The sequence below is a fragment of the Rhinopithecus roxellana genome, chromosome 18 (assembly GCF_007565055.1).
Source record: "Rhinopithecus roxellana isolate Shanxi Qingling chromosome 18, ASM756505v1, whole genome shotgun sequence".
Taxonomy (NCBI): Eukaryota; Metazoa; Chordata; class Mammalia; order Primates; family Cercopithecidae; genus Rhinopithecus; species Rhinopithecus roxellana.
In genome coordinates, this window is record NC_044566.1 from 5,681,872 (window position 1) to 5,704,000 (window position 22,129).

The 22,129-nt window shown below is 51.7% G+C and overlaps 1 protein-coding gene and 1 long non-coding RNA gene across 5 annotated transcripts in view; one reads left to right on the top strand and one right to left on the bottom strand.

The window, feature by feature from the left end:
* Window positions 1-22,129, top strand: part of MCF2L (MCF.2 cell line derived transforming sequence like) — a 194,006-nt gene that overhangs the window by 39,469 nt on the left and 132,408 nt on the right. The window lies entirely within an intron of this gene.
* On the bottom strand, window positions 16,683-22,093 carry LOC115894557. Its single transcript, XR_004054664.1, has 3 exons — window positions 21,272-22,093; window positions 20,458-20,649; window positions 16,683-18,859 (listed from the first exon to the last, which is right to left on the bottom strand). It is a non-coding gene; the product is annotated as an uncharacterized LOC115894557 (long non-coding RNA).

The following is a 22,129-nucleotide window of genomic DNA, read 5'->3' on the forward strand; positions in this document are numbered from 1 at the left end:
AGCCCAGGCGCGGGGAGGGCGGCGGCTCCCAGCTCCCGGTTCCCGGCTCCGCGCCGCAGGCGTGAGGGCCCAGCATGCCCAACAGAGGGCGCCGGCGCCCAGGAGAGGCGCGGCCTTGGTTGCAGGGGCCGGGGCGCTGCGGCCCCGGCTTTGAGAGACCGGCCGCTTTTCCCCGCGTGGTGCCTTCCAGGCAGCCTGCGCCTGCAACACCGCAGCCGGAGCCGGGGCTCTGCGCCTTCCAAGGAGGAGGCCCCGTGGAGGCGCCCAGGGCCTGAGGTCAGGGGCTTGGGGGCGGAGGAGGCGCGGGGGCGGGACCCTACCGGCCAGTCCGGTACCCGCGGGCAGACGGGGAAGGCGGGAGTGCTCGCAGTTCCTTCCTGGGGGGACCACACCGCCGGGAGCCCAAGCAGCCTGCGGTGGCCCGGCTCGGACAGGCGGAGATCTGGAAGCATTTTCTGGAAGCCTCCACAGGCTTCAGGCGGACAGGAAGGACCCGGCGGGAGGCTCAGCAGGCGGGGTGAGGGGATCCCGGTGGCAACGGGGACAGCGCGGCCCCGAGAACTGAGGAGAACTGAGAGGGAGACGCTCCCGGGCCTCTCAGACCAGCATTGAGGAGCTGAGCCCTGCGGGCCAGGGGTTCACAGAGGGTCCCGGGCTGTGAGGAGAGGGTCCCGGGTGAGGGGAGGATTCAGGTTGTGAGGGGAGGGTCCGGGATGAGGGGAGGGTCCCGGGTTATGAGTGGAGGGTCCAGGCCGTGAGGGGAGGGTCCCGGGCCGTGAGGGAGGATCTGGGTTGTGAGGGGAGGGTCCCGGGTTGTGAGTGGAGGGTCCAGGCCATGAGGGGAGGGTCCCGGGTCGTGAGGGGTGGGTCCCGGGTGAGGGGAGGGTCCCGGGTGAGGGGAGGGTCCCGGGTTGTGAGGGGAGGGTCCGGGTTGTGAGGGGAGGGTCCCGGGTGAGGGGAGGATTCAGGTTGTGAGGGGAGGGTCCGGGATGAGGGGAGGATCCCGGGTTATGAGTGGAGGGTCCAGGCCGTGAGGGGAGGGTCCCGGGCCGTGAGGGAGGATCTGGGCTGTGAGGGGAGGGTCCCGGGTTGTGAGTGGAGGGTCCAGGCCATGAGGGGAGGGTCCCGGGTCGTGAGGGGAGGGTCCCGGGTGAGGGGAGGGTCCCGGGTTGTGAGGGGAGGGTCCGGGTTGTGAGGGAGGATCCCGGGTTGTGAGGGAGGATCCCGGGTTGTGAGGGGAGGGTCCCGGGTTGTGAGGGGAGGGTCCCGGGTGAGGGGAGGGTCCCGGGTTGTGAGGGGAGGGTCCGGGTTGTGAGGGGAGGGTCCCGGGTGAGGGGAGGGTCCCGGGTTGTGAGGGGAGGGTCCGGGTTGTGAGGGGAGGGTCCCGGGTGAGGGGAGGGTCCCGGGTTGTGAGGGGAGGGTCCGGGTTGTGAGGGGAGGGTCCCGGGTGAGGGGAGGGTCCCGGGTTGTGAGGGGAGGGTCCGGGTTGTGAGGGGAGGGTCCGGGTTGTGAGGGGAGGGTCCGGGTTGTGAGGGGAGGGTCCCGGGTGAGGGGAGGGTCCCGGGTTGTGAGGGGAGGGTCCGGGTTGTGAGGGGAGGGTCCCGGGTGAGGGGAGGGTCCGGGTTGTGAGGGAGGATCCCGGGTTGTGAGGGGAGGGTCCCGGGTTGTGAGGGGAGGGTCCGGGTTGTGAGGGAGGATCCCGGGTTGTGAGGGGAGGGTCCGGGTTGTGAGGGGAGGGTCCGGGTTGTGAGGGGAGGGTCCGGGTTGTGAGGGGAGGGTCCGGGTTGTGAGGGGAGGGTCCCGGGTGAGGGGAGGGTCCCGGGTTGTGAGGGGAGGGTCCGGGTTGTGAGGGGAGGGTCCCGGGTGAGGGGAGGGTCCGGGTTGTGAGGGAGGATCCCGGGTTGTGAGGGGAGGGTCCCGGGTTGTGAGGGGAGGGTCCGGGTTGTGAGGGAGGATCCCGGGTTGTGAGGGGAGGGTCCGGGTTGTGAGGGAGGGTCCCGGGTTGTGAGGGGAGGGTCCGGGTTGTGAGGGAGGACCCCGGGTTGTGAGGGGAGGGTCCGGGTTGTGAGGGAGGATCTCGGGTTGTGAGGGGAGGGTCCCGGGTGAGGGGAGGGTCCCGGGTTGTGAGGGGAGGGTCCGGGTTGTGAGGGAGGATCTCGGGTTGTGAGGGAGGATCTCGGGTTGTGAGGGGAGGGTCCGGGTTGTGAGGGGAGGGTCCGGGTTGTGAGGGGCGGGTCCCGGGTTGTGAGGGGAGGGTCCGGGTTGTGAGGGGAGGATCCCGGGTTGTGAGGGGAGGGTCCGGGTTGTGAGGGGAGGATCCCGGGCCGTGAGGGGAGGGTCCTGAGCCTTGAGGGAGGGTCCTGGGCCTTGAGGGGAGGGTCCCGGGTGAGGGGAGGATCCCGGGCCTTGAGGGAGGATCCAGGGCCGTGAGGAGATGGTCCCGGGTGAGGGGAGGATCCCGGGCTGTGAGGGAGGGTCCGGGCCGTGAGGGAGGGTCCAGGTTGTGAGGGGAGGATCCTGGGCCTTGAGGGGTGAGTCCCGGGTGAGGGGAGGGTCCCGGACCGTGATGGGCGGGGAAGATCCTAGGCCGTGAGGGGAGGGTACTGGGCTGTGAGGGGAGGGTCCCTGGCTGTGAAGGAGGGTCCCGGGTGAAGAGCAAGCTCATGAGGCGCATTTACTGGGAATCCGTTGCTCTGGCCCAGTCATGAGTGGGGTTTGCAGACTGAGCCAATCCCTACAACGCATGTGTGCCCTGGTGTCTGGAGGCAGCACAGACGTTGTGACTGCTCCTCTCGCCTGGGTGAACACCTGGGTCTCTCTGTGGAGTTGGAGGATGCCGCCTTTTCAAGAGTCGCATTCCTAGTATGCGTGTCAGAAAGGCCATGCACCACCAGTGCTAAGCCACAGAAGAGCTGTTAATCTGTCAGTCCTGTCCTACCAACCCTGAACGTCTGAAACAGCCAGGGAATCAGCGTCGTAAGGAAGCCCCTCCACCCTGCTTGCCTGGGGTTTCTCTGCAAGCTCTGTGCAGAAGGGAGCAGGGTCTGCCTGATGCCACCACTGTGGGCCCAGGGTTCGTGGTGTCCTAATGGAAGCTTTGAAATCACTTTATATTAGTCCTGGCTCTTAAGAAAATCTATGCAATGCCAATTAGGCACTACTACTTCTTCTTTTTTTTTTTTTTTCTATAAAACATTTGAGGAAGATGGTGCAGGGTGGGCCCTGAAGGGAGTGGTGTCCTGCCTGGAGCTGCTGTTTAAGCTCACTCTTGGTGCTCTATATACATATCTACTATTGCAGTGTCATACAGAATATTCCATCGCCTTTTTGATTTTAAAAAGTGCTTATCACATAGAGGAGTTTTGGGGCAGTGCAACTATTCTGTATGATCCATGACATTATGCACTTCTCAAGACCGAAAAAAAAACTGCATAACAGGAAGCGTGAACCCTCAAGTAAATGATATGCTTTAGTTAATAATGATGTATCAAATCATAATGTATGGGCCACCAATGCAAGAAGTTATAATACCTGTGGGAGGAAGCAGGGCGGAGGGAGAGTATATGAGGACTCCCTGTACTTTCTGCTCAATTTTTCTGTAAAACCTAAAACTGCTCTAAAATATAAAGTCTATTAATGTTTTTTAAAGTGCTTATTATATAAAGAAATTATTTTGAGTCACTATCTTTGGGATCTTTTTTCATGAGATTTCTTTAAAGTAGTGACTGCTTTGCAGTGATAGCACCATTCTTCTGGGATGCCTTTTTGACCTTGAGCAGCAGTTCCTGCCCTACTGAGCAGGAAGACGCAGTGAGTGGGAGACAGGCCTGGATGCTCACATGGCCTTATGCACTGGTCTGTGAAATGGGATGGCATCTTGTATCATGGCAGTTCCTTCTAGTGGGAGAATGATCAAGTGTGCCTGGCACAGTGTGTACCTTCGGTAAGTGAGGTTGTCAAAAGCAATAATTGGGTTGGCACTGACATTCATCATAGATGTACAGAAGTAACATGTAGATGGTGAATTGATGAGGAGGGGTCCATGGAGAGATGGGTTTGTGCTGTGTACTTTATTCTTCTAATTTTCTTGTTCTCTTTGGGACGGTCCCTGTGGCTTCCATATGGCTTCAGACAGGTGAGGAGCTGCTGCATGTTCAGACCGGAAACCTGAGCTCATCAGCACACAAGCCCGGGCTCTTCTGGGGTATCATATTTTGAGAAGATTTCTCCTTGAAATTTTAAACTCTCTTCCATTTGTATTTGTTGAAATTCTAGAGCTTTTGATAACTCATGCTAAAATGTTTAAATCACTTTTTGCTTTATCATCTTTTTATTTGAAAAGTCAAAATTTATGTAGGAAGCATCATTTTGCCACCCTGCCAAAGTATTCTAACTAAAACTATCCAAGATCCTTCAAGAAATACATATGACTAAAGATAATGTTTCTCCCTTTCTGATAAAAAAAGAAACTATAGTAATTTTAATCCCTAAATAAATAAAACACGTGTGGTTGTGACCCACATGAGATCATCACTGGCTAGTTACCTGTGAGTTAACATATTGCTTTGTTTAATTTTTGAAACCTATATTGAAGTACATGCCTTACTACAGGAAATTAAACATTGTACAAATAGGCTGGAAGTGGGAACTACAAAGACAAATAGGGGTTGTATTCCAGAGGGCTCAGAGGGACTTAGAGTTCTGTGTCTGCTGATCCAGCCCCTTGAGACTTTGCTGTGACGAAAATGGGTGTCACAGATGAGGTTTCCTCAAGGTCATTGTTTTCCTCTTAGGTGGTGAAGCTGACACCTAACACTCCTTGTTGTCTTAGGACTTCGCTTTGAATGAATTCAGGTAGAGAACCTGAATAAAGGGTGTATTAGGACTCATAGTCAGAAGAGGCACTGCGAGGACGCATATCCCGTGGCTTTACTTTAGAAACTAACCCGCAAAAGACTTCATCCCAGGAAGGTGAAACAGGCGTACTTTTTCTTGCTCTTTTCAAGAGTAAAACAAAGAACCCTGGACTCAATGTAGGAAGCACACACAGGACAACTCTGAGAGTGGGAGGAGGAGGCAGAACAGTCACAGGCCTCAGGACCCAGGGAGCAGTGGCAGGATGGTGAGTTCCCAGGGCTTCTTTTGGTCTTCTGCATTCTAGATGCGGGGCTTGTCTACTGTGGTGCGTTTGTGCTGCTATAACAAAACATCACAGACTGGGTAATTTATTAAAATTTATTTCCTCATGGTTCTCAAGGCTGAGAAGTTCAAGATCAAGGAGCCAGCATCACAGGGTAGAAGGTGAGAGGGCCAGTGAAGACTCTGTTCAGGAGGAGCCCTTGGCCTAACCACCTACCAAAGACCCCGCCTGTTCACAGCATTGGCTATTAGGTTTCAACATGTGATTTTTGAGGGGACACTTCAAGCCATAGCATTCCACCCCCAGCTCCCCAAAATACATGTTCTTTTCACATGCAAAATACATTTATTCCATCCCAGTACCCCAAAAGTCTTAGCTTATTCCAAAGCCAATTAAAAAATGTAAATTCCAGATTCTCCTCTAAATAAGGTATGAGTGAGACTCAAGGCACAATTCATCTGAGGCATGTTCCTCTCCAGCCGTGGGCCTGTGAAATCGCACAAGTTCTGGGCTTCCACAGTACAATGGTGGGACAGGCATAGGACAGACATTTCCCTTCCAAAAGGAAAAATAGGCAAGAGGGAGTAACAGGCCCCAAGTAAGTCCAAAACTCAACAAGGCCAACAACATTAAATCTTGAGGCTGCCGAATTATCTTTGACTCCATGCCCCACCTTCTGGACACCCTGGGTTGGGGTTGGGCACCCCAGGTCTCAGGCAGCCCTGCCCCCATGGGTTGCTGGCTCAGTTCACCTCAGCAGTTCTCCTAAGCTAGGGCTACACACTGGTGGCTCGGTAGGTCTGGAGTCTCAGGGGTGGCCCTACCTCCACAGCTGCACCAGGCATTGCCCTGGTGGAGACTCTCTGTGATGGCTCTGTCCCTGCAACAAGACTCTGCCGGGGCACCCACGCTATCCACAGCATACTTTGAAATCTAGGTGGAGGAGAAAGCCATGCCCCCACAGCTCTTGCACTCTTTGTGCCTGCAAAATTAGCAACACGTGGACTCTGCCAAGGATCACCGCTTGCGTCCTCTGAACACCTGAGCTATAGCTGTGTGACCAAGGAATGCTGTGCCAGAATGTAGAGAATAGAGACCTCAGATGGGGGCAGTGAGGTTGCGTGGGTGTCCTGGGCTTCTCTCCCTAAACTGTTCTGTGCTGTGTTGGGCATGGTAGCCCTGAAGATCTCCAAAATGCCCTTGGATTCATTATTTCATAATCTTTATGAATAACACCAGGCTTCCTTCTATCCATGCTAATCTCCTTATGAAACTAGGCCACACCGTTGGTTTTCTTCCCTAAATACTCTTTGTTGTTCTTTACATGTCCAAGCTGAGAATTTTCAAATCTTTATATTCTGCTTCCCTTTTAATTATAAATTTTGTCCTTAAATAATTTTCTGTTCTCAAATTTTACCATAAGCAGTTAAGGAAAACTATTCTGAATACTTTTCTGCTTAGAGATTTCTTCTGCCAAATCACTACTCTTAAGCTCTGTCTTCCACAAAGTCCTAGAACATGGGCACAATTCAGTAAAGTTTTTTGCCACTTTGTAACAAGGAAAATGAAAATATAGCATATCAAAATTTATGGAACACAGCTAAAGCAGTACTGAGAGGGGAATTTTTAGCACTAAAATGCATGCATTAGAAAATAGGAAAAGTCTCAAATCAATCTCAGCTTCTACCTCAGGAGCTTCTTTTCTACCTCTCTAGAAAATGAAGAGCAAAATAAACCCAAAGAAAAAGCAGAAGGAAGGAAATAACTGAAATCAAGGAAATAAAACACAGAAAAGTGGCTGGGCGTGGTGGCTCATGTCTGTAATCTCAGCACTTTGGGAGGCCAAGGTGGGTGGATCACCTGAGGTCAGGAGTTCAAGACCAGCCTGACCAATATGGTGAAACCCCGTCTCTACTAAAAATACAAAAATTAGCCAGGCATGGTGGCATGCACCTGTAGTCCCAGCTACTCATGAGGCACAGGAGAATTGCCTGAATCTGGGAAGTGGAGGTTGCAGTGAGCCAAGATTGTGCTACTGCACTCCAGCCTGGGTGACAGAGCGAGACTCCCCAGAGGTATCACTGCAGACTCTGCAGACATCAAAAGGATAATAAGGGGAAAAACTACAAACAACTGTATACACATTAATTTGACAACTTAGACAAGTTGGACTACTTTCTGAAAAAGCACAAACTACCACAACTCACCCAACAGGAAGTAGATCATTGAATAGCCCTATAGCTATTAAATACATTAAATTAGTAATTTCAAAAAAGAAATCTTCAGGCCCAGATGGTTTTTCTAAAGAATTCTACCAAACATTTAAAAAACTAACACCAATTCTACACAATCTTTTCCAAAAAATAGAGGAGGAAGCAATACTTCTCAGTTATCTCATGAAGCCAGTATTACATTGACACCAAAACCAGACAAAAACAAGAAAGAAAGCTACTGACCAATATCCCTCATGAATATAACACAAAAGCCCATAACAAAATATTGGTAAATATATTTAAGCAATAGGTAAAAAGATTTATCCACCATGACCAAGTTTGGGTTTATACTAAGGATGCAAAGCTGGATCAATATTTGAAAATTAATCAGTGTAATCTACCATATTAATAAACTAATGGAGAAAAATAATATAATCATATCAACCAGTGCAGAAACAGTATTTGACAAAATTTAACACACATGATAAAAAAAAAAAAAAAGAAACTCTAGGACAGATAGGAGTAGAGGGGGACCGTCTTACTTATTAATGGCTACCTACAAAAAGTACCCACAACTAACATGACACTAAATGGTGAAAACTGTGTACTTTCTCCATAATATCAGGTACAAGGTAAGGTTGTCTGCCTTCGTCGCTCTTATTCAACATTGTACTGGAAGTTCTAGCTAGTGTAATGAATCAAGAAAAGGAAATAAAAAGCATATGGATTGGAACGAAATAATTAAAACAGTCTCTAGTTACAGATGGCATGATCATCTGATTATAAAATCCCAAGGATTCTACAAAAAAACAAACAACTCCTAAAGCTAGCAAGTTCAAAAAGGTTGCAAGATACAAGATAAACATAGAAAAATCAATTGTCTTTATATAGCATAAATACCAAAATTATGGACACCAAAATAAAAAATACGATACCACTTAAAATTACCAAAAAAAAAAACCACACAAGTGTAAATTCAGTCAAACATGTACAAGACTTTTGTGCTGGAAACTGCATGATGCTGATGAGAGAAATCAAGGGAGATCTAAATGCATGGAGAGGCATACCACATTCAAGGATTGGAAGACAAAATATACTAAAGATGTCAGTTTTCCTCAAACAGATGAACAGAATTCTTATCAAAATCCCAACATAATTTTTTTGTAGATATAGTCAAGAGTATCCTAAAATTTGTATGGAAAGTCAGAGGAGCTAGAATACCTAAATCAATCTTGGAAAAGGAGAATAAAGTGAGAGGAATCATTCTCCCCAATCCCAGGACTTATTATTGCCACAGTAATCAGGGTAGTGTGGTCCTGGGCAGCCTGAAAGATAGTAGAACAGAACAGAGAACTCAGAAACAGACCCACACAAATATGCCCAACTGATTTTTGACAAAGATGCAAAATCAGTTCAGTGGAAGAAAGATAGTCTTTTCAACAAATAGTGCTGGAGTAATTGGATGTCCACAGGGAGACAAAAGAAGCATGAGCTAAGTTTTACATCTTATATTAGAATTACAAGTTCTAACAATGAATTACAAATTAAAACATGAAATATAAAACTATAAAAGTTTTAGGAAAAAAATATAGTAGAAGCCGGGCGCGGTGGCTCAAGCCTGTAATCCCAGCACTTTGGGAGGCCGAGACGGGCGGATCACGAGGTCAGGAGATCGAGACCATCCTGGCTAACATGGTGAAACCCCGTCTCTACTAAAAAAAAAATACAAAAAAAAAAAAAACTAGCCGGGCGAGGTGGCGGGTGCCTGTAGTCCCAGCTACTTGGGAGGCTGAGGCAGGAGAATGGCGTAAACCCGGGAAGCGGAGCTTGCAGTGAGCTGAGATCGGGCCACTGCACTCCAGCCCGGGCGACAGAGCGAGACTCCGTCTCAAAAAAAAAAAAAAAAATATATATATATATATATATATATATATAGTAGACAACACTTAGGACCTAAAGCTGAACAAAGAGGTCTTAGATTTGATGCCAAAAGCATGATCCATAAAAGGAAAAATTGATAGATGAGATCTTACCAACATTGAAAACTTATGCTCTGTGGCCGGGCGCGGTGGCTCAAGCCTGTAATCCCAGCACTTTGGGAGGCCGAGACGGGCGGATCACGAGGTCAGGAAATCGAGACCATCCTGGCTAACACGGTGAAACCCCGTCTCTACTAAAAATACAAAAACTAGCCGGGCGAGGTGGCGGGCGCCTGTAGTCCCAGCTACTCTGGAGGCTGAGGCAGGAGAATGGCGGGAACCCGGGAGGCGGAGCTTGCAGTGAGCTGAGATCAGGCCACTGCACTCCAGCCCGGGAGACAGAGCGAGACTCCGCCTCAAAAAAAAAAAAAAAGAAAAAAAAAAAGAAAACTTATGCTCTGTGAAAGAACCAATGAAGTGGATGAAAAGACGAGCTACAAACTGAAGGAAATATGTGCAAACCACATAGTTGATAAAGGATGAAGAAATCTGAAAGCTCACCAGTAGAAAAACAAACAATACACTTAGAAAATGGGCAACAGACATAGAGACATTCCACCAAAGATGCCACAGTGATGGCAGAAGAGCCCACGGAAAGGTGTCAGTCAATAGCAGCCAGTGGAGAAGTGCAAGGCCTGGGTACCACTGCACACCCTCAGGAGAGCTAAGATAAAAGACAGTGCCCCACTGTCTTTTGAATGCTGGCAAGGATGTGGCTAAACTAGGTGACTCATAAGTTGCTGGTGGGAATGAAAATAGTATAGCCACTTTGGAAACAATTTAGCAGTTTCTTTTAAAACACAATACGCAACTCTCATATGACCCAGCGATTACACTCCTGGGAATTTATCCCAGAGAAATCAAAATTTATGTTCACATAAATACAGGCATATGAATGTTTATATTGTTTATTTGTCATAGTGAAAAACTGGAAAGAACCCAAATGTCTTTCGGTGGGTGAAATGTTAAATTGTACGTCCGCACCATGAACTATTGATACCTGTGACAACCTGAATGAACTCTCCAGAGAATTATGCTGCGTGAAAAAGGCCAATTCCAAAGGATTACTGTATGATTCCGTTTACATAACATTCTTGAAATGGCAAAAGTGTAGCTGTGGAGAATGGTTCAGTGGTTGCAGGTCGACAAGGGGTGGTCTGGGAGGAATGTGGGTGTGTCCAGGAGGGGTCACAAGAGGGTCCTATGGGTGGAGGCAGTCCAGGTCTGGCTGCATCCATGTCAGTATGCTGGCTGCAGTCATGTGCTATAGTTTGACAGGATGCTACCCCTGGAGGAAAACAGTATACAAGGTCTCTGTTTACTGTTTCTCACAACTGCATGTGAACCTACAGTTATCTAAACAAGAAAAATCATTTCACACCTATTCACTCTTTGTCGACAAACCCACATATACGCACTGCATGATGAGGGCTTTACCAATACGTAGAATCATGTGAAGTGGGAAGAGGGAAAAGGGCTTTCCTTTTAGGGAACTATGACCTTGACTGACTTAAAATCAATATTTGCTTCGGATTTGCAGGTCCAGATCTAAAAGTTTAAATTAGATGTCAGGGTAGGTTAATTCAATTTCAGTGACCTTGGTGTTGAGCCTTTGAAACACTGCCTCCCAGTTAAGGCTTGAATAAATAACAGTTCTAAGGTTGAATCAGGTGTGTTCAAATACGCAGAACCGGGCAGAGGGAGGTGGAAGGCAGCAGGCTACACTGTGCTTCGGGCTCCCTCCTGCTCTCTGTGAGCCTGGACTGAAGCCTCCTCTGGTTCAGGTTCAGAGAACTTAGAGCCCCACCTCTCCCTCCAGCCAGGTGGGTGTGGGTGGCCCAGGGATGCCTCAAGTGGCAGGTTTGTTTTCTGGGGATCCCAATGTGATTGTGAACTTGCTGCCTCGCGATTTCCTGCCAACCACCTCCTTCTAAAGGAGAGGCAAGGAGGAATCTCTGTTTTCTTCAAATGCTTGGGTCTCCCACAGACCAGTCACTGGATCCTCTTGGCAAAATGAGGACCCCAAGTGTTTAGAATCTGAATAACTTTGCCTTCCTTCTCTTTACCTTTTCAATAGTCTGTGGATTGTTTGGATATTGGTGAATATCTGGTGGGGAGAATCTGAAAGTTGAAAATAAGTGATCAAATGAAGGGTAAATGCATTACTATTAGTACATTTCTAAACAGGGCAATGAATGCCAGCTAACTAGAAACTGGCATGTCCCCAACATTTGCTGTTTGGGACTGAAGTCATGTGGAGCAGGAACGCAGCATGGGTTGCGTCAGCACTCAGGCGCCACTGTGCTGAAGCTCCCAAAACCTGGTGTTTTATGGTCCCAGGGTGTCCATTGTTCCAGCTTCCTCTCCACCAAAATATCACAGCCACTGGCCAAAGACACGGGGCACCCCATGTGATCAGCCACAAAGCAGGTGACACTAAATGCCCATTTTGGGAATGGACTGTTTATACGGGGGGCGGTTGGTTCTCAGAAGGTCTAAATGGGGTGGGCCCGAGGACTGCTGCTTCTGGGGGATCCTCTGTCCTGCGGACTGGACTTGGGTCCCACTCCTCCTGGAGAGAGTGAAATGGCCTCTGTTTACTTCAAGAGTTAAATAAACACAGGCTTCCCTTGCTTGGAGCACTGTTTTGGAATCAGTATTTACTTGGTGTGTTTTTGGTGAACTGGAAGGTACATTTCCAGGTCTGCTTTTCTGTAGGAATGTGGGGAAGCGCTGGCCATCTGACAACTGTGTCAGCCTTGGCGTCCTCCTCCTCCAGCCCCTGTGGACAAAGGGTGGGTGGGGTTGCCTGGCCCCCTTCTCACTGAAGGAGCTCCCAGGGGAACGTGGCCCAGACAACAGCACAGCTGCGAGGACGGGCTCCTCGGTGAGAGGTGGTCACTGGTGCTGAATTGACATGGTGTCCACTCCCCTCTCAAAAACCCGCTAACAGGTGTGCATGGAGCCACAGATCTGCCAAGGGTGGTGGGAGCTCGAAGACCGCAGTGTCTGCTGTGTTCCACGTAATTTACTTCTGCGGAGGCAGGAACAAAGGTCAGGCAGAAAGCAGGGGTGGGAAGGATCCCGCCTGCAGACTTCACCTGTGGTCGGTGGTTCTAGGGGCCTGGGCAGGAGACCAGGTCAGTCTATGTTGTGTCTGCCCCCTGGCTGACCTGGGTTCCCAGCCACCTGAGGCCAGGCCTGCCTTGGTCCTGCGTCAGAGCCCTCCCTGCCCAGGGGAAGCACAGACCTGGGGCTGAGCCTGACGCCAGCCAGACCCCAGCCTGACAGGAGTGTTCAGCCACCTGGGAGGGGCTAGGTCAGAGGGCAAAGGCTGGGAGGATGAGGAGGCTGCTAGGGCCCCACCTGTGAGCGCTCGCTGCCTCACTTCTCCTCCCCCTGCACGTTTCCAGGTCGCATATGAGTGTCTAGGTTGGGTAAAGGGTCTCTATGTGGCCGACTTCCCTGCAAGAACTATCTGCTGGGAGAATGCTGTGGCATGCTGGGCTTGGCTTGTGCACCGCTACCCTCAGAATGTCATTTTGTTTGTTGATCTTGTGCCCGATGTTGCGAAGTGAGGTGAGGCCGTTGTGGAATGTGCACTCATCCTGGGGCTTGCTACGCGTTTGTCTTGTCACATAAGGAGAGGGGAGGTGGCCTGGAGCCTGGGGCCTGCTCTGTCTCCCTGGAACTCCTATTTCTGGGCCTCACACAAAACCCCATGAGAAGAGAACGTGTGCCCAGCTTTGCCCACCAAGCACTGTCCTGGGCTTTCTCACCTGAGCCTTCTCACCTGCCCATACGCCTCCTCCCTGCTCCAGGACACCTCCTGGGGCTGGAAAGTGGCCGAGGCCGCCACCCTTTCCTGAAACCCTGAGGAGGAGCATCCCTGGCTCCTGCCGGCTGCGTCCTGACGTGCTGTTGAGGCTGCTTCTCATCGCGAGGTGGAGGCCCCGCGGTGATTCTCACTCCCTCCTGATTTAACTTCACTATCCCTCGAACTTCGTGGAGTCCACAGGGTGAGACCAGAGGAGGGTTTGCCTGGAATGACTGCTTTGCTTGGAGCGAGCCTCCCTCTGTGCCATGGCCCTCAGTGGGCTCTTCCCACCGGGCTCTGACTGGCTCCTGAGGGGGCATGGGTGGGTTCAGGGTGTTTTCAGCCCCAGTGGCTCTAACCTGCCCCATGGTGGAGAACAGCTGCTCCAGAACCCCTGGGGTGCTTTTTGTGTTCTTTATGGAGCTTGGCACATTGCTGTGTAAATAGCAGGTTCTCCTAGTTGCTACTTTGTTGTGAAAAGAGAAAAGCAATCCTGAATATTTAGAGCTGTATGTGCTACACCTTCCTGCTGTCATCTGTGGAGCAAGTCCAGCATCTGGGGGGCCTGCGGGAGCCATGGGAACTCATGCTGTTTAGGGTGAGCTGGTTATGATGGCTGTGGCTGCAGGTTCCCGCTATGGTGGAATCCAGCAGCCACAGTTTAATGTAGATGGTTTGCCATTGGTGACATGGATGCTTGCATGCATCAGACCTCCGGAGCTCTGCTGAGTGATGGGCAACATGGCCGGGACCCTGGTCCCAGGAATAGCCTCTCAGGGGACTCAGGGACCCGAGGGAAAGCTGTCGGAGGCAGCAGGAGAGGAATGAGGGGCTTCGTGAGATGGGGACCCCATCCCATTGCTCAGTGCTGGGTCACCAGCATGAAGTATCTCACACAGAGGAGGCCTCACATGTCCCAAACCTGCATCAAAGCAGGATGAGTGGAACCCAACCCTCCGTCCTGGGTCTCTTAGGCAGTAGCCAGAGGCTCCCAGCAGCCCCTCAGGAAGCTACCAGCAAACGGAGACACGGGAGCTGCACCTGACGTCTCTGATTGGGTGTGGCTATTTCCATGGCCCATTTTGCATTCAGGTTCTGATTCTCTGAACAATGTGGCATTGGCTGATATTTATTTAATGCTCACCACGTGCCAGGTTACTGTTCAAATCAATTATATGAATTTAATCCTCAAAATAACCCACAAGGTGGGGACTTTGTGATCCTGTTTTACAGATGGGGCTACTGAGGCAGAGAGATTGAGTAACTCCCTCAGAGTCACCCCTGATAACTGGGATTGGAACCCAGGCAGGTGACTCTGGGACCCAAACTCTGAACCCCTTTGCCTTAAGGCAGACTGCGCTGGAGGCTGTTCCCCAAAAGAGCCCCTGTGCTCAGCATTTTGCAAGCTTTGAGTGTGGAAGCTAGGATCGAGGGCTTGTCTGCTGTCAGAGAGTGGCCACCTACACACATCCTGGATGTGGGTGCCTTTAAAATATAGATACCCAGGAAATCCCCAGAAACGTTGGAGAATAAACGTCAGCTCAGGTTGCCAGCGTTTAGACACTGCATTTAGTCCCAGAGGACGGATGCCACACCCAGGGGCCAGAGGCAATCTTCCCTCTGGCTTTTCATGTGGTTTCCTTTCAGTATTTGAAATGTAGAAATCAAGCCTGGATGTCAGAGTATTGATTTAGTTTTCTTTTTTCCCAGGAGGCATGATTAACAAAGAGCCAAAATGGCAAACTGCGTGGAGGCCGTGCCGTGGGCTGTGCCTCGAGAGCCGTGCTTGTGGGGCTGGCCTGGGAGGGCATCTCTGGTCCACAGAGGCTGGTCTGTGCTGCAAAGCCTGGGTGCAGGCACAGGGATGACGGGAGGGTCCTGGAGTCAAGGGAGCAGCTAAATATCAATGCAGCAGCTTCCTTCTGCCAGAAATCCAGGTTGAAAAAAAAAAAAAAAAGTTACACCTTTAAAAAAATATCGTACTTAAAACCTGCATTTGTTCTATACCCCGATCATCTTTTTAGAGCCAAAACATCAAGAAATACGGCCTGAAAAAGGCTCATGAAAATTCCATTCCGAGAATTAAGTAGTAATGACACTCTGAAACCTCACTGTTTAAAGAGATTCACTGATAGTGTAACAGGACCCCGATACAGTTATAAAATTCATTGTTAAAATCGGGTAATGTTTGCAAGCATCTGGCCCACAGATATGAGGAGCCAGAGTCTTCAGAGGACACTGGAGGACGGTGCACAGCTCCCTGCCAGCGGCTGCAGCTCTCATGCTGCTGGGACAGTGGCCGGATGCAGACCTGCACGGTGCAGCGTCTGCTGCTGCTGCGGTGAGGGTGGCCACAGAGGTGACTCCCTGCCAGGCGCATCCAGGCCCAGCCTCGCGGTTGTCCACTTTGAGGCCAGGTCTCCCGGGAATGCAGGCCTGTTGTGTCTACAGTCTCACACTCCTTAAACTCCCCTGACCAGGACACACGACAAGGTTTTCCTATCAAACTTCACATGCATTTCCTAGGACATCTCCGGATTTCATCAGCTCCGAGTAGACCAAGCCTTTGTCCTTACAGCCGGGAAGGCATTCGATACCCAGATCTGGTCACATTCTGCCGTTGGTGCCTGTGTTAGAAGCACATGTGTGTTTCTGCCCACCTCATGGCTGCGAGGAGCGGTGGCTACTGCGTGTCGTTCTTGTGATGGCTTTGTGATTTTGTGTGCAAAGCCTTGTTTACAGGTGGCCCCCGAGAGCAAAGGATAATGGTGGATTATCTATTAATGTGACCCTGGAGAGCTCTAATTGAACTGCACGAATGGAAGAATCCTCCCCCACCAGCCCCCGCTGCTCACAGACAGTACGCTCAGCTCAGCAGGGGCTGCGCTTATAAATGCCATCACAGCACAGGCGGTCAATGCTCGGCATTTTCCGGGGCCCCCTGTTTCCTTTTAGAGGACGCAGTATTTTCAGAAATGGAGTTCACATGTGTACTCATCAGTCAGCAGCAGTCAGCTGTGATGGCTCCGAACTGTAGAGGCTTTGGACTTTTTGGCCCACTTTCTACATAGAACGGTGGAGATTTAGGATCTTACCACCCTGGTTTAATCTTGTTTTGCAGATGAGGGGCCGAGGTCCTGGAGCTTCCACTCTGGACTCCATGCCACGCTTCCTCGCCAGATAGACGTGGCCAGTCATGCTGTTTCAAGGTCTTATTCCAGTTAGGTTTTTGTTTTATTGATTTCTTTGTTCATGAAGTAGAATGTGGTTTATGTATTACATATATTTCTGTGTGTTTTTATTACAATATCTCATTTTCATGGGCTTTTATAACTTAAGTTACTGCTAACCTGTGACCCTTGTAGTCTCTTCTTCCACCACGTGTATCCTAATGTGGGAATACTGCTTTGGTGGATGACTTTTGTGAAGTTAATTAATATATATTTCATTTAGAATAATGCTTTGAGCAACTCAAAGAAAGTGAATTTAATTTTATCACTTAGTTTTTATTTTATACTCAAAGAGCTCTATTTGACTTATTCACATTTTTGCCATCAATGTTGTATATACACAAAGGGAAGCTAAGCAAAGTAACTTGGTTAGATCTTCCTAAAATTTCTTCACATTCAGCATCCAACTCTTCTGACTCCCTTTAACTGGGACATTCCCCAGCCATCACCGTCAGTCTTCCTCAGATGCCAGTTTGTAGATGTATTTCTCTTTCCTTGATGCCTCATGTGGCAGCAAATAAAGACTTTAAGCTCTTCCTGGGCTCTCGAGACCAGGCCTGCCGCATTCTCAGAGACGCAGAACCTTAGGAGAAGCGTGGACGTGCGTGGTTCCTCTGTGTGCGCCGTATCGTGGGCTGGCTTAGGCAATTGTGCGGCTGGCGTGTCTGACTTCAGTAGTACAGACACAGGCTGGAGACTCAGGTGGGATTTCCATGTGACAGTCTGCAGGCAGGTGTCCGCTTCTCCAGGGGACCCTGTCCTGTTCTCTTAAGGCCATGCAGGGATTGAATGAGGCCCAGCCCACTGTGGAGGGGCACATGCTCCCCTCGGAGCCAGCTGACTGCAGGTATTAATCAGCCACACCCACACGACCCCCGCACAGCCCCCGGCGAGGGTCCGACTGGGTGGCTGGGCTGAAGACTGACCCCTGACCCACCCGAGACAAGGTTCCATCCTGACTCACCTTCCTCATTTCCGTGAAATGCATCATTCCTTCCTGGCCACCTGCCCGGTGCACGCCCAGGCTGACCGCAGGGACCATTTGCTGTCTCCTAGGGTTTCTTACTTCCTGTGCCTTCATTACCCCTGGGGCCTCTCCTCACACGGCTCCTCAGGCCTGGAACGCCCCCAGCCCTGCTCACATGTGGGATATGTGTGCCAGGCACCTCCTGGTGGGATTCCAGGTTCTGCCCTGGGGCTAAGAGCACCTGGAGGCTCAAGGTGACTTTGAGACCCTCTCGCGCAGGGTCTGGATGGATCGTGGGAGAGCCATGAATATAGCAGCTGCCCTGCAAGCAAAGCCAGGGCGGGAGGACGGCTGCACCTCCACCCACAGAGCACCCGGGTCCCGCAGAAAAAGCAGAGGCCTCCTGTGGCTGCTATGCCTCTTCCAGAAACTTCCTTACGCACAGAATGAACGTCACATCCCAAATGACTGGCAGTGGTACTGTGGATAAATGTTAACCTGGAGGTTTTTATCTGAAAAGTTCTAGTTTAATTTTTAAAGTCTTGTTTTTACCAATTCTGCTTGTTCAAGACATACCTTATGCTTTTTTCCTCTAGTTTTTCTTTTAGAAAGAATTTAATGAATTGTGCTGGGATCAGCCTCGTAACGTTCTCCCTCACCACCCTGTCCTCCGAGTCTCTCCACTCCAGCCCCAGCAGTTGGCGTGTCAGTTATATTTATATTATACATCCTGCCATCTGGAGCTCTCATCGAGAATTTCTCGGACATGGTGTGACTTCAGTGGGTCCTTTGTTTCAGAACAAGTGTGTTCTCCTTACTCTCTGGCACGGCCTCTGTATTTAGGGGTTTCCTCTCTCTGGGAAGCTGTTCCTTCTCGAGAACATAGTGTGCTTTGTTCCTCCAGTGAGGGAGGTGGGTCATCCTGGGGGGAAAACTGCCGGCAGCTCACAGAACAATAGGACAGAGGATCCTGTCCACGGCTGTCTAGGTCTGAGCTGTTCAAAGGTATTCTCCGTGTTTCCATGGGTTTCAGCTCTAGGTTAGATTTTCTCCCTATTAGAGAGAACAGCTCATCCCCCGGCATCGACAGAGGGGAGTATCTGTTGGCAAGCGGATGTCGAAACCCAAAAGCAAATTATTGGTAGCAGCCCACGTGCAGCACACGCCCACGGCAACCAGGCTGCATGGTGGCCTGGCGTGGTGTGTCCTCAGCAGCAACGCACAGGTGCTGGAAACCGAATTTAGAATATTTGGAGTGCACACAGGCTCACGAGGCTTTCTGAATGCTCGTGCATGTCTCCATCGTGGGAGATGCGCAGTAGACACACTGAAGCCTGTTCTGTCTGTGACGGCAACAGCCCCTCCTGCAGGTGTGGAGAAGGCCCTCTGTCCTCACGCGTCGGGCTGGGGCCGAGGTGTCTGCGTCACCGAGGTCCCTCAGTAACTTCAGGGCAGAGGTCTTCTGTCCTGGACGCCTGCCCTCAGAGGCTGCGTCTTAGTCTGTTTTCTGCTGCTGTAACAGAGTATCACAGATTGGGTAGTTTACACACAATGGAAATTTATTTGGCTCATGGTCCTAGAGGCTTGGAAGCCCAAGACTGAGGAGCTGCATCTGGTGAGGGCCCCTGAGCTGTGTCTTCCCAAGCGACAGCATCACCTGGCGAGACAGCAGAGAAGGTAAGAGAGCGGAGAGCCCGAGAGGGGGCCAAGCTTGCTCTCAAAACTAAAACAGCACTTGTCCAGTCACGAGGGCAGGGTCCTCAGACCTGGTCACCTCTTCTTAGGCCCCACGTCCCAACACGGCGTCATTGGGGGTGAGGTTTCCCACACATGACCTTTGGGGGACACATTAAACCCCAGCAGACTGCCTTGTCCCCTGCTCATTTTGGTTGTTTCATTGAAACGTGGGTGTGATGGATGCTGGAGTTTCTCTCCGAGGCGGCGGCATAGGCCATCATTCTGGGGAAGGGAGGCTTTGGGGTTTCAGTGTCCAGGACTGTGTCAGTTTCCTATTGCAATTGACAGATCACTGCAAACAGTGGCTAACCACACGCATTCATGGTCTATAGCTCTGGAGGCCAGAAGTTCTAACACCAGCGTGTGAGCAGGGCTAGTCCCTGCTGGAGGCTCCAGGGAGAATCCTTTCCTTGCCCTCTCCAGCCCCAGGTGCTGCCCGCATTCCTGGGCTCATGGCCGCACCACTCAGACCCCTGCATCCATCCTCACATCTCCTCCCTGCCTGAGCCTCCCGCTGCCCTGCTGGAAGGATCCTGGGATGACCCTGGATCTCCTGGATAGTCCAGGATGACTTCCCCAGGTCTGCCATTCCCTTCCTGCTGCTGTGGGCTTGGTGTGGGGTCCAAGGCCCAGGCCAGCGCCCACCCCTCCTGAGGCCCTTCCTGCCATGGCCTGGCCGGGACCTGCGGCCCTCCTTCCCATATCCGTGGTCACATATATAGCTGGGCTGTTAAGGGCATCCCCACTGTTAACTTCCTGGGAGCTGTGGTCACCCTCAGTGAGCCCCTCTGTCCTTCTAGTTCAGGTCTTTCCAGAAGGTGCTTCCTGTGACACTGAGTCCTCGCCCCAGCCCAGGAGAGGCCACTGATGGATGGCCTGCTGGGGTCCAGAATCAGAGGGGTCTCCTGCTTTGCGGTGACCATGAGAGGCCGCTCATTCACCCTCACCCTCACCCTCCCGCTGTGCTCCTCACTCACCTACCTCCTCCAGTTTCTGCCCTGTGCCAGCTTCTCCGTTGCACAGCAAGGGGACATGCACACACATATGCACACACAAACACGCTCACACGGGCTCACACCCAGGCATGCACACACACATGCACAGACATGCACACACATTCATGCAGACATGCTCACACCTGTGCATGCAGAGATGCACACACACGCACGCACAAACATGCTCACACACGTACACACGCATGCACAGTCACGCTCACACATGCACACACACTTGCATGTAGACATGCTCACATGTGTAGGCACGGATGCTCACACACATGCATGCACACACACAGGCACATGCACATACACACATGTACACACGGACATGTTCACACACATGCACACACACATACAAACACACATGTGGACTTACCGTCTAGTGAGGCTGTGCTGTCTCCTCGGAGGCCTGCATGTGTGGGTGGGTTGCGGTCCCCATGTGGTGTTGGCCAGGCCTGCTGTACTGTGAGGAGCTGGCCATGGGGGTGGGCCTCACCTCTAGCTGACCCAGTTGGTGGCCACATCCCTGGTGCTCAGGCCTGGTCCCTGGCCAGTGCAGCCTTCACACCTGACAGCATGGACAGACCCTTCTTGCCCAGACTGCAGCAATCAGGCACTCCCTCTCCTTCAGCTCAGGGCTGCTGGGCAAAGCACAGCCCTAACTCTGGAGCAAAACCCCTGAAGGCCCCAGCTGCTGAGCTGTTCTCCCAAGACCTCCCCCCAGGCTCTGGGAGGGAAGGCCCCAACCCCTACTCAGAGAGGGTATGAGGAAGGAGCCTGCTGTGTGCACAGGCTCTGCCTCTTTCTCCAGGGTACAGGTGGGAGGGGAACCCCCCAGGGAGCTGATGCCTTCAACACACAGTAGTTTGCTGAACCCAGAATCTAGGCATCTTTGCCTTCATTTTTGGCTCTTCCAAGAAGAATCCCATTGGTACCCACTTCTCACCAAGCATCTGGCCTGTCCCGACGCAGGGTGTGCTTCCCCTCTCTGAGCAGCTAAAAGATGTTTGAAGGGGTGGGGCCTGTGAGTGAGAACCTGTCTGGCCCTGGAGCTCTGGGAGGTGGACGAAGACGTTTTGGAATATTTCAGGCTGGTGCCAGATCTGTCATGGTAGCCTTCTCTCATGCCTGACTCAGCTTTGCCCTGGGCACAGACATCCCCTCTGAAAGGGTCCATAGCTCCCACCTACCTCTGCCACTCTCAGTAGGGAATGCTGCTGTCTTTTCACGTCCTCCTGCCAACCTGGGGCCCAGGCACGTCTCGTGGAATCTAAAGTTGCTTTTGAAGGAACTCTTTCTCTATGCAGCAGATTCCTGCTCCTCATCCAACAGGGTCTGAGCGTGCTTCTCCTGGCCAGGATCCTGGGGCCTGGCATCAGAGTGGGGCAAGGGTCACTGAGCCTCCACAGCTCCTCAGAGCTCTCTGCTCAGGACTCCACAGCAGGGCATGGCTAGGAGGGAATGACTTGTGTGGGGACCGGGATAGGCACCAGGTGGAACCTCAGGTCGGTCAGCAAGGACCCTCGCCACTCACCTCCCTGCACCCGTGTCTACAGCCAGTCGTGCATGTGGCTGCTCCGTAGCCTGTCCTGCTATTGTGGGTAGAATTGCGTCCCTGAAAAGATGTGTTGAGTTCTGACCCCCAGTGCCTGTGGGTGTGGCCTTGTGGAGGTGGGGCCGCTGCCTCTGAAGATGCATAAGCTCAGATGGAGTCGCCCTGGAGTAGGAACCATAATCCAGCCACTGGTGTCCATGGAAGATGGGGAGAGATACGGGGAGACAGGCTCGCAGCTGGGTCGGGCCACAGTCAAGGGTGCTGGCTCCCCAGAAGCTGGCAGAGGCAGGGTGGCTCCTCCACTGGCTCCGGTATACACAGCCACACCAACCACCCGCTTGCTCCAGGCCTCAGGGATTCCACCCCAGGGACGCAGGGGACTCACAGAGGCTTGGCCTGCAGCCCCCACTGGAAGGGTTGTGGATGGGGATCTGACACATTCGATGTAACTGAGAGAGGTTGGGTTAACCAGGCTGTCTGGGAGGAGACGGCG